The sequence below is a fragment of the Hordeum vulgare genome, chromosome 3H (assembly GCF_904849725.1).
Source record: "Hordeum vulgare subsp. vulgare chromosome 3H, MorexV3_pseudomolecules_assembly, whole genome shotgun sequence".
Classification (NCBI taxonomy): domain Eukaryota; kingdom Viridiplantae; phylum Streptophyta; class Magnoliopsida; order Poales; family Poaceae; genus Hordeum; species Hordeum vulgare.
Genome location: NC_058520.1, coordinates 455,201,369 through 455,214,518, shown reverse-complemented (window position 1 = coordinate 455,214,518; position 13,150 = coordinate 455,201,369).

The following is a 13,150-nucleotide window of genomic DNA, read 5'->3' as shown; positions in this document are numbered from 1 at the left end:
CACTAGCACCCACGTCACATAAACCATGATAACAATGATCTCCTATCTTAACAGAAACAACAGGTGTGCCAACAATAGGCCTATGTTTGTCTCTTGAATGAGGTTTAGCAATTCTAGCAGCATCTTCACAGAAGTGAATATCATGGCCCTCAACATTGTCGCACAGAAGATCTTTGATAATAGCAATGCTAGGTTCAACTCTAATTTGCTCAGGGGGTGTAGGTGTTCTAATGTAGCCCCTACGTATCACAGTTGAAACTTTAGAATGATCCTTTATCCTAACACGGAAAGGTGGCTTCTCAATGTAAGCACTCGGAACAATAGGATCATTATAAGCAATGACTTTCTCTTCAACTGGATTGGGTTTAACTACATTGACTTCTGGGGGAGGATGATATTAAACCACTTCTCTTTAGGGAGATCAATACGAGCAGCAAATGATTCACACAATGAAGCTACTATCTCAAAGTCAAGTCCATATTTAGCGCTAAAATCACAAAAAGTATTTGTTTCAACAAAGGATTTAACGCAATCGAACTTAAGATTCATACATGGCTCCTTACCTTCATCAAACTCCCAATCTTCAGAGTTGTGTTTAATTCTTTCCAATAAATTATATTTGAAATCAATATCTCTCTTCATAAAAGAACCGGTACAAGAAGTGTCAAGCATGGTGCGATTATCATGAGAAAGCCGAGCATAGAAGTTCTGAATGATAATTTCTCTCGAGAGCTCATGGTTGGGGCATGAATATAACATTGATTTAGGCCCCCCCCCAAGCTTGAGCTATACTTTCTATGTCACGAGGCCAAAAAATATAAATATAATTCCGATCACGATGTACCAAATGCATAGGATAAAACCTTTGATGAAATTCCAATTTCAATCGGTTGTAGTTCCATGATCCAGTATCATCACATAGCCTATACCATGTCAATGCTTTATCCCTCAAAGATAAGGGAAAGACCTTCTTCTTGACCTTATCCTCGGGCAAACCTGCAAGCTTAAATAAACCACAAACTTCATTACATAGATTAGATGCAAGTCGGAATTAAGATAGATAGTAATGATGAAAGTGATGGTGATACGATACCGGGGCACCTCCCGCAAACTTGGGGAAATCCAAGGGTGGTTCCCATACCCATGTAATCAAGCGTCCTCCTCACGTGATAGTGGTCTTGTAGTAGGGGTGTGCTCCATACTCCAGGGCGTAGACTCCCCATCATATAAGGAAAATTTTCTCTCGGGAGTCCTGAAACCAGCAACGAAACTCATCCTCTCATACCAAGATTCATACTTACAATTTTGACCTTGGAGTTCATAGATTTGATCTTGGATGTGATCGATCCGATCTTGGAGCTTAGAGAGCATCTCTCCCACGCTCTTCATATCCAGCTTGTTTTCTCGGATGAAATCCGTGATCATAAAGTGGTTAGCACTCACATCATACTCAGCCATCCATTGGCACTTGAAGATCTCCTACTCCATGATGACCCATAAGTGTAGGGGATATATCGTAGTCCTTTCGATAAGTAAGAGTGTCGAACCCAACGAGGAGCAGAAGGATCAGACAAGTGGTTTTGAACAAGGTATTCTCTGCAAGCACTGAAATTATCGGTACCAGAAAGTTGTGTGATAAGATGATTCGTAGCAAGTAGCAAGGAACAATAGTAACAAAGGTGCGGCAAGATGGCCCAATCCCTTTTGTAGCAAGGGGCCAACCTGGACAAACTCTTATAGGAGGTAAAGCGCTCCCGAGGACACATGGGAATTTATGTCAAGCTAGTTTTCATCATGTTCATATAATTCGCGTTCGCTACTTTGATAGTTTGATATGTGGGTGGACCGGTGCTTGGGTGCTGCCCTTACTTGGACAAGCATCCCACTTATGATTAACCCCTCTCGCAAGCATCTGCAACTACGAAAGAAGAATTAAGACAAAGTCTAACCAAAGCATTAAACTAGTGGATCCAAATCAGCCCCTTACGAAGCAACGCATAAACTAGGGTTTAAGCTTCTGTCACTCTAGCAACCCACCATCTACTTACTACTTCCCAATGCCTTTCTCTAGGCCCAAATAATGGTGAAGTGTTGTGTAGTCGACGTTCACATAACACCACTAGAGGGAAAACAAGATACAACGCATCAAAATATCGAACGAATACCAAATTCACATGACTACTTATAGCATGACTTATCCCATGTCCTCGGGAACAAAAGTGACTACTCACAAAGCATAATTATGTTCATGACCAGAGAGGTATTGAATAGCATCAAGGATCTGAACATATAATGTTCCACCGAGTAATCCAACTAGCATCAACTACAAAGAGTAATTAACACTATTAGCAACCTTACAAGTACCAATCGGAGTCGCGAGACGGAGATTGGTTACAAGAGATGAACTAGGGTTTGGGGATGAGATGGTGCTGATGAAGATGTTGATGGTGATGAGTCCCCTCCGATGAGAGGAGTGTTGGTGATGACGATGGCGACGATTTCCCCCTCCGGGAGGGAAGTTTCCCCAGCAGGACGACCGTGCCGGAGCTCTAGATTGGTTCTGCTCAAGTTCCACCTCGTGGCAGCGGCGATTCCTCCCAAAAGCCTCCTCCTGATTTTTTTCTGGAACGAAACCCTCCTTATAGCAAAAGAGGGGAGCCAGAGGGCCAACAGGGTGTGACAGCCCGATGCCGACGTTCCCGAAGATCCCCCTCTCTTTCCGTTTTCGTCGTGTGTCTATTTTTCTTTTGTCGCATCATCATTGCATCATTCGCATCATCTGCATTGCATCGGCATCTCCATTGCCGCCAGTTTCCAAAACTTGCATCCGTTGTTAGTTGGCGGTTCGTGTCGTTGTCCATTCCGAGCCCGACCGCTCACGCACGCGCCTGCGGCATCGACGAAACCCTGTTTTAAAAGTGTGCGTAAAACTTCCTCTGATCGAGGTGAAACTTGGCATGCGGTCGTAATTGATTCTAGCTAGGTCGCCTGTCGAATTTCGTCGCGATCAGAGTTCGTCCGGTACCCGAACGGTCGACCGTGGCGGCACCGTATTCGGTCTACCGTCGGACGTTTGTCGGTGTTTTAAAAATTGTTGCCGCGCCGCCCGTTCTCCCTCTCATCTCTGGTAAACCACCCTACACAGCCACGAACCCATTCCCGCATGCGGAATCGTCCGAATCCGACCGCACGGTTGGATCCGGAACGCGATTCCGGTTAACCGAGCCCCTCTTTTCTCTATAAATACCCCTCCATCATATTTTTAGACAGCCCCCTCTCCCTTTGCCTCAAAATCCGAGCCCCCCATCAAACCCTAGCCGCAGCACCTCCTTCCCCCAGCCGCCGCGGCCCACCGAGCCCAGATCGGGCCCGCCGAGCCCATCCGGCCGCCGCCCCCGTTCTCCTCCCTGCCCGAGATCCTGCCCGTGCTCCTCCCGCTTGTGCCGCCGCCAAGCCATCGGCGCCACCAGCCCCGCCACCCGCGCCTCGCCGGAGAGCCCCGCCGGACCCAGGCCGGAGCTCCCTCCTCCCTCCTCTCTTCTCCTCTCTTCTTCTCTCCCTCACCCGGATCTCTCTCTCCCCCGCAGGTCGCCGCGCCATGGCCGGAGTTCGTCGAAGCTCCCCGAAGGCCGGCCGCCGTCGGGAATGGAACCCCGACGGCCGGATCCGTCTAGCCCGCCGGGATCCGGCCTCCTCTCGCCCCCGTCGCCGGGGTCTGGCCTCCCCTGTCCTGCCGTTGGTCATGCTGCTGCGCCGCCAGAGGTGCGTGCCCACGAGGAGGACGATGGCCACCGAGCGCAGCGCTGCTGGTGGGGCTGCTCCAGGCACTCGCCCCCGTGGGCCTCCTCCGTCCCGGCCCAGCCGACCTCTCCAGCAGATCCCCAACAAGACCAAGGTGAGATCCTCAGCCTCTCTGTGCGCCGCAAGCGCATTGTTCTATATTGCGCTCAATGCCCGTTTAGGCCCAGTGCAAGGATTCGGCCCAATAGTATTTTTTTAGGGTTTTTCGAATTAGCTAATTCCAGAAAATAGGCATATCTTAGAACGTCCGTAGTTTTCAAACCGTAAGTCGGAACGAGGCGAATTTTATATGGTTTTGGCGTAGAATTTCATGTAGAAGACGATTGTCCAACTTGCATAATTATTTGACGTAGTTTTACGTACCAAACGCCTAGTTTAGCGTGCTGTCCCAATAGGGGGACGCCCCGTATTTATTTTTCTTGCGGTCCGGATTGCTCGAGTGCCTTAGGTAAAATGCCTATGTTTTAGGGACCATAATTCCATGTATTTTAGAGCGGTCGTAGGTATTTTTGCATGTATGGTTTGCCGGTAGTTTATTTTCCCGCGTATAGGTCATCTTTCTCGCATTTATGTAAGGCATTATTTTGTGTTGCAAACCCCACATATTTTATATGTTTCCGGGGTAGAAAAATCCCATGGATTTTTCTGTGCAACTAGTTTTAGCTTTTGAGTAAGTTAGTTCGTGCGATATTTTGTCGTGATGCCCTTTTGTTTATTTCGTAGGATTTATTCGGTGCGTCGTGTGACGGAGTTGTCAACTAGGAAGTTGTTCTTTGGTGTTTAGACTAGCCCCTGGTATTTTTAGTTGCAATAGAAATGCATGTTTAGGTGTGGTTTGATTGCTCTCAGTTTGCTAGAAATAGTGCTGATTTGGAGGAGCTGAAATATTTCTAAGTCTGGAATCTGTTAGATTTTGTTGCTGTCTTGTCTTGCTTCTATCTTTTGATCTGTAGCTCTTTTGAGGTTGGTCCAATGGAGTTAGTTGTACCCCTTGTGTTTCTCTAGCTTGCTGTAAATTTTCATGCCATTTGGAGTCCTGTAGCTATAGGTTTTGCTGCTGTCAATATTGCTTCAGATCGAAAACTGCACTTTCATGAGGTGTAATTTTCATAAGTCTGAAATAGTGTGTGAGATGCCATTTTGTGTCTTCTTTTCCTAGTGATCCATGATGCCATGCTAGTTGTTGTTAGTTGTTTGTAGTAGTGCTTCTTGCCCTCTTCCGTGCCATGCCTTGCTTGAGCATATCGGAGTTGTGTAGCCGTAGTTGTGGGGCGTAGAATCACGTGAACCTATTTGTTTTGCTGTTTAACAACTAATTAAAGGTGTTAGTTCAGATCTGGTCAGATTTGTAATATAACATGTGTCACGCCCGAGATGCGACCCTATCCTCAATTTGGCACGAGGGCCTCGTCAGGGATAGAAGCGCATCTCGTCGTGTCGCAAGAATGGATATCGTTACAAGTACATGTACTGAAAAGAAGAGATATATAAAGAGAGTTGGCTTACACTCGCCACAAGCTACATCAGAGTCACATGAGTACATTACATAAACATCATGAAGAAGAGCAGGGTCCGACTACGGACGAAAACAAACGACAAAAGAAGAACGACGTCCATCCTTGCTATCCCAGGCTGCCGGACTGGAACCCACCCTAGATCGATGAAGACGAAGAAGAAGAAGCAACTCCAAATGAACAATCAACGCGCTCGCGTCGAGTAACCTTTAACTGTACCTGCAACTGGTGTTGTAGTAATCTGTGAGCCACAGGGGACTCGGCAATCTCATTTCCAAAGGTATCAAGACTAGCAAAGCTTAATGGGTGAGGCATTGTTAAGTGGTGAGGTTGCAGCAGTGGCTAAGCATTTATTTGGAGGCTAACTTACGAGTACTAGAAATAAGAGGGGGAAGATCTACGCATAACGGACATGAACTACTGATGATCAAAGGAATGATCCTGAACACCTACCTACGTCAGACATAACCCCCATCGTGTCCTCGATCGGAGAAGGAACTCACAAAAGAGACGGTCACGGTTACGCACACAGTTGGCAAGTTTTTAACTTCAAGTTATCTAGAACTAGTGTTAAACAAAGTTTCCACATTGCCACATAACCGCGGGCACGGCTTTCCGAAAGATTTAACCCTGCAGGGGTGCTCCAACTAGTCCATCACAAATTACCACAAGCCGCATAGAAATCCTCCATCACGAAGCTCGCGATCTCGTCAGATTCCCTAGTGGAAAACCTCAACTCTGAGATTACCCAAAGCATCACCGGAATCCAGATGCACAAGATATCTCGTCAAAGGTAAAACTAATCCAGCAAGGCCGCCCGATGTGTCGACGATCCCGATAGGAGTCGCGTACCTCGTTCTCAGGACACGGCGGATGAGCTAGACGTCGGGATCGCTAAACCTCCGAGTGACCAGAGGGGCGCCGGACATCGCTCAGGTGGGGGCAACACTCATGAGGAGCACTGGCCCGGGGGTTGATTAAATTATCCTCGGGGTCCGGAAAGTCCCTATGCAATTTTATTAGGTTATTAGGCAAATGTAGTACCAAAGTTGGGCCTTGCCATACCAGCTTTAATCTAAAATGAATTATCAAGGGGCTCCCCATAACAACCCCGATCGTGTTAGGAGCGCTCAATTATGGAACATAACACCGGTAGCCGGAAGCTAAGGGGGCAAAGGTGGAACAAAACACCAGGCTAGAAAGGCCGAGCCTTCCACCTTTTACCAAGTATATAGGTGCATTAAATTAAGTAGCATTTAATAAGGTGATATAACAAGGAACCCATGTTTTCACATGGAAGCAACTGCACCTGCAACTAGCAACGCTAACAACATGGTTAAGCAAGCGGTGACATGGCCAATCAGTGGTTTGGTAGGTCGAACAGGTTGAAGGTTTCATGGCATTGTTGAGAGGCTGATATTTAACATGTGGTAGGAAACGAGACATAATCGATAGCATCGAAATAACTAGCATGGCAATGATAGTAATGGTATCTGGGGAAATGGTCATCTTGCCTGAGATCCCGCTTGGAAGAAGAACGACTCCGTGAAGCAGACGAACCGATGTAGTCGAACGGGTCCTCACTTTCCGACACGCTTGCGGAACCCTATCGAGACGAAGGAAACCGGTAACAAGAATCAACACACGATATACACCACACGATGCAAGACACACATGATGCATGAACGGTCTAATGCAAGGCATGACAATCACAACAATCAAACACTACACATTAAGTGAAGCTCGGTATGCAACGGGTTGCATATCGACGAAACTCCACGTTTAATTATTTAGTTCACTCCCGATTATTAACACGGAAATATTAAAATGTTGTTAACATGGTAAGGGGTGAAGCAAAAATATAACTACCTATCTATGCATTTTAAATGAGGCTAGAAACAACTTATAGCATCTCCGAAATGACCCCACGCGTTAAATTCTAATTCTGTCCAGATTTGTCCTAATCACATTTTAAGTTTGTTAAACAACAAAACAAAGTGGATCACGTGATTCTACTCATTGTTCTGGTCCATTTACATATATGGCACATCTCCAACGGAGCTACGGGCAATTAGTTACGACCTAAACCGTTTTCAACACGTCGACACGCAAACCGAAGCAAACAGCACACTAAACAGTTCTAATTATGCATGGGAGTTGGAAATTGCTAATCTACGCGAAATTATAGTCAAGTTACATATTTAAATCACTCCGATCCGGTGCACGGTTAAGAAACTACAAGCGTTTGAAAAACAATGCATTTTTCTGAAATTAAAGAAAAATTACACGTGCTAAATAAACCACTACTGGGCCGAATCTATGCAAAAGGCTGCAGCCAGCGGAAGCTTTCGGCCCATGTGCTTGGGTGTGTGGCTGTGCAAAACAATAGAGAACATAGAAAAAAAATTAGGGACTTGGCTGGGATTCGAACCAAGAACCTCTTGGTTTCTAGAACTATGGATTGACCAGCTTGCCCACTGCATGTTTGTGACACAATAGGGGATCGACGTCAAATAGCTGAACCTCTCGTGATGGAATAAAAAGACTGGAAAAAAGAATGGTGCTTCGGTGGGGACCTCTTGGTTTCTAGAACTATGGATTGACCAGCTTGCCTACTGCATGTTTGTGACACAATAGGGGATCGACGTCAAATAGCTGAACCTCTCGTGATGGAATAAAAAGACTGGAAAAAATAATGGTGCTTCGGTGGGGACTCGAACCCACAACCTCTTGTAGCAAGGCCGGTTGTGCTAGCCAACTCGGCTGGCTGTGTACTCGTGCTAAAAGTTAGTGCCAGAACCTATTAACCTAAACATGCTATGAGGATCTAGGCAAAGAAATAATGCTTCAGTTACGGGTCTCACATGGGGAATACAGATCTCGACAGGGCCGAGCTCCCTCGATCTGGAGCGAACCAGCAGCGGAAAAGGGAGGGTTGGCGCTGCCAGATCCGGCCGTTGGGGCTCCATTCCCGTCTTCAGAGCTCGATTCGGAGTTGGGGACAATTGGATCATGAGCTGCGAGCTCCGGTTCCATGACGGGGTGCTGCTGCTCCTGTTGGACAGAGAGAGAGAGAGAGAGAGACGGGGTGAGAGAGGAAAGAGGGAAGGGAGAAGGCATAAGTATTGTACCATGAAGTATAATAACAGCCCATAAAGCAATAAATATCAACATAGAAGCATGATGCAAAATGGACGTATCACTCCATCGCTTCAAGCTTGGCTTTGTCACCTCCCTCCTTCTTGGGACCTTGAACATCCCGGATCTGAAGCACCCCCGCATGCATCTCAATGGCTTGATGGTGCTTCATCACCTCCGGCAGGTAGGGGTTGATAACTTTCTCAAAGAACTTGTCTTTGGAAGGGCTTGGTGAAGTCATGGAGATCTCAATTTCTCAGAAAAACAACTCAAAACTAGAAGAGAGGAAAATCCCGTGATGCTGTTGTCAAGACACACGGGAGTATATATAATGCATTTTTCTAGGTAAGAATACATGCTTGGGAAGAATTCAGAGTCTAGGAGATGCACGAGGGCCCCACAAGCCATCACGGTGTGTCCTATGGGGTGCTTTGTTGGCTTGTGCCTCCCTCGTGGGTCCCGTGGACTCCTTTTATTTTTATATTTGTTCTAAAATATCAAAACCAGTAAAAAATATTTTTTGGAGTTTTTGGAGTCGGTTTACTTACCGTACCACATACCTACCCCCTTTTCAGGTTTCTGGAGTGTTCCAAAAGACTTCCTTTATGTGATCCTCCGGTGTTATGACTTGGATGACATTAGTTTCCTCATTAATGGGTGCACCTGAAATATAATGCTTGATTCTTTGCCCATTCAACACTCTCTGGTTTTTACCCTTGAATTTATTAATTTTTATAGCACCAGAGCGATAAACCTCCTCGACAACATAAGGTCCTTCCCATTTGGAGAGGAGTTTCCCTGCAAAAAATCTAAAATGAGAATTGTACAAAAGCACATAGTCTCCTACACAGAATTCCTGTTTTTTTAATTTTCTTGTCATGCCATCTTTTAACCTTTTCTTTAAATACCTTGGCATTTTCATAAGCTTGTGTTCTCCATTCATCAAGTGAGCTAATATCAAATAACCTCTTTTCACCGGCAAGTTTAAAATCATAATTAAGTTCTTTAATTGCCTAGTAAGCTTTATGTTCTAACTCAAGAGGTAAATGACAAGCTTTTACATATACCATTTTATATGGGGACATCTCCATGGGATCCTTATAAGTAGTCCTATAACCCCACAATGCATCATCAAGTTTCTCAAACGAATTCTTTCTGGACCTATTGACGGTCTTCTACAAGAGTAGTTTTATTCCACGATTGCTCAATTCAACTTGACCACTAGATTGACGAAGATAAGGTGATGCAATTCTATGGTTAACATCATATTTAACTAATAGTTTACGGAAAACACCATGAATAAAATGTGAACCGCCATCAATCATTAAATATCTAGGGACTCCAAACCTCGGAAATATAATGTCCTTAAGCATTTTAATAGATGTGTTATGATCAACACTACTAGTTGGAATAGCTTCTACCCACTTAGTAACATAATCATTAGCAACTAAAATATGAGTATATCCATTAGAGGAAGGTAAAGTTCCCATAAATTCAAAGCCCCAGACATCAAATGGTTCAATATCAAGTGAATAGTTCATAGGCATTTCCCTACATTTACCGATATTACCAACTCTTTGCCATTCATCACAAGAAATGACATATTTACAAGCATCTTTAAAAGGAGTAGGCCAATAGAAACTGGATTGTAATACCTTGTGTGTAGTTCTGGCACCGACGTGGTGTCCTCTGTAGGCCTCAGAATGACACTTCCTTAGAATTTGTTCCTGCTCATGCTCAGGTATACAACGTCTAATAACACCATCCACTCCTTCTTTATAAAGATGTGTCTCATCCCAAAAGTAATGTGGTAAATCGAAGAATAATTTTTTTCCTTTTTGTTCATAGGTGAAGCTAGGCGGAATATATTTAGCAACAATGTAATTAGCATAATTCGCATACCAAGCAGTACTACGTGAAGTGTTTATAATAGCAAGTTGTTTATCAGGAAAATTATCATCAATAGGGAGTGGGTCATCAAGAACATTTTCCATCCTAGAGAAGTTATCTGCTACAGGGTTGTCAGCTCCCTTCCTATCAACGATATGCAGATCAAATTCTTGGAGCAATAACACCCATCTAATGAGTCTAGGTTTAGCATCTTTCTTTTCCATAAGGTATTTAATAGCAGCATGATATATATGAATAATTACTTTAGAATCAACAATATAAGGTCTAAACTTATCACATGCGAAAACGACTGTTAAAAACTCCTTTTCAGTAGTAGCATAATTTCTTTGAGAAGTGTTTAGGGTCTTACTAGCATAATGAATAACATTCAATTTCTTTTCTACTCTTTGCCCTAGAACAACACCAACAACATAGTCACTAGCATCACACATAATTTCAAATGGTAGGTTCCAATCAGGTGGTTGGACAATAGGTGCAGAAATTAAAGCTTTCTTAAGTATTTCAAAGGCTTCTACACAATCATCATAAAAACAAAAGGCACATCTTTTTGGAGAAGACTAGTTAAAAACCTAGAAATATTAAATGAAACGCCTATAGAAACCAACATGACCAAGGAAACTTCTTAGACCTTTTATATCTTTTGGGCAAGGCATTTTCTCCATTGCATCAACTTTGGCCTTATCCACCTCAATACCTCGTTCAAATTTTTTATGCCCAAACACTATACCTTCATTAACCATAAAGTGGCACTTCTCTCAATTCAAGACGAGATTACTTTCTTCACATCTCTACAAAACTCGATCAAGGTTGTTCAAGCAATCATCAAAGGAAGTCCCGTAAACAAAAAAATCATCCATGAAAACCTCAACAATATTTTTACATAAGTCATAGAATATAGCAGTCATGCATCTTTGAAAGGTAGGAGGTGCATTGCATAAACCAAAAGGCATATGCAAATAAGCATAAGTTCCAAAAGGGCAAGTAAAGGTAGTTTACTCTTGGTTCCCTTTTGACACAAGTATTTGAGGGAACCGAGAATAACCATCAAATCAAAAGTGTGTGTGCTTAGATAATCTTTCTAACATCGGATCAATAAAAGGCAAGGGGTAATGGTATTTTCTAGTAGCTTTATTCAATTTCCTAAAATCAATTACCATCATATAACCAGTTACTATCCTTAGTTGAATAAGTTCATTTTTTCATTAGGAACAACAGTTATACCACCTTTCTTAGGAACACAATGAACACGACTTACCCATCTACTATCGACAATAGGATAGATTATACATGCTTCCAGAAGTTTTAATATTTCAGTTCTTACCACCTCTTTCATGTTAGGGTTGAGACGGCGTTGATGATCAACAACTGGTTTAGCATCAGGTTCCATATTAATCTTGTGCTAACACAGAGTGGGGCTTATGCCCTTAAGATCATCAAGATTATATCCAATAGCAGCCCTATGCTGCTTTAAAGTTTTGAGTAATCTCTTTTCTTCATGTTCTGAAAGGTTAGCACTAATAGTAACAGTATATATCTTCTTGTCATCAAGATAAGCATATTTCAAAGTATCAGGTAAAGCCTTAAGCTCAAATACGGGATCTCCCTTGGGTGGAGGAGTATAACCTAAAATTTCAACTAGTGTGTTGTGCTTAAGGATAGGTTGTTGATCAAGGAGTATCCTATCTATTTCATTCCTTTCATTCAAATGCATATCATTCTCATGGTCTAACAAATATTGTTCTAGTGGATCGATAGGAGGTACAACAATAGAAGCAAGACCAATTATTTCGTCCTTACTAGACAATTATTTTTCATGTGACTCTCTCTAAACTAGGAGAAATTAAACTCATGAGAAATATCACCAAAGCTCACTTTGACCTTCTCAGTAGCACAATTAATTTCAGCATTAACCGTATCCAAGGAAGGTCTACCAAATATGACAGAGCAAAAGTTATCTTGTTCCAAACCAAGTACTAAGAAACCAATGGGGTACTTGACTTTTCCACAAAATACTTCAACATCTCTAACAATCCGAAGTGGTGAAATAGTATCACAATTTGCAAGCTTAATAGTGACATCAATATCTTCAATTTCAGAGGGTGCTATATCATGCATAATTTATTGATGTAATGTGAAAAAAGTATATCACTAATACTAGCCTCAATATCGCATAGGCCATGATAGCTATGATTTCCAATTTTAACTCAGATGACAGGTGTGCCTACCAGTGGTTTATTTTTATCTAGTTCATCTCGTTTGTTTCTAATAGGTTTCACAATTCTAGCAGCTTCATCATAGAGGTAAATAACTTGCCCACCGATATTATCAACTAGGAGATCTTTAACTATAGCAACATCAGTATCAACCTTTATTTATTCAGAAGGTGTAGGTGTTCTAACATAACTCCTATTAAACACTGTTGTAGCCTTAGCATGTTCTCTAATCCTAACAGGGAAAAGAGATTTCTGAGTGTAAGCAGTAGGAACAATTGGATCAACATGGTTAACAATTATTTCTTCCTTCTTAATTAGAACACGTTCCTCGAGTATATTTTTTAATGGGAGGATGATATTTAAACCACTTTTCCTTGGGAAGGTCAACATAGGTAGCAAAAGATTCGAAGAAAGTAGCTACTATCTCAGAGTCAAGGTCATATTTATTGCTAAACTCATGAAAAGGAGAAGTTTCCATGAAATATTTAACAAAATCATAGTTAAGCTTTATACGTGACTCTTTACCTTCACCAAGTTCCCAATCTTCAGAGTTGAGTTTAATCTTTTCCAGAA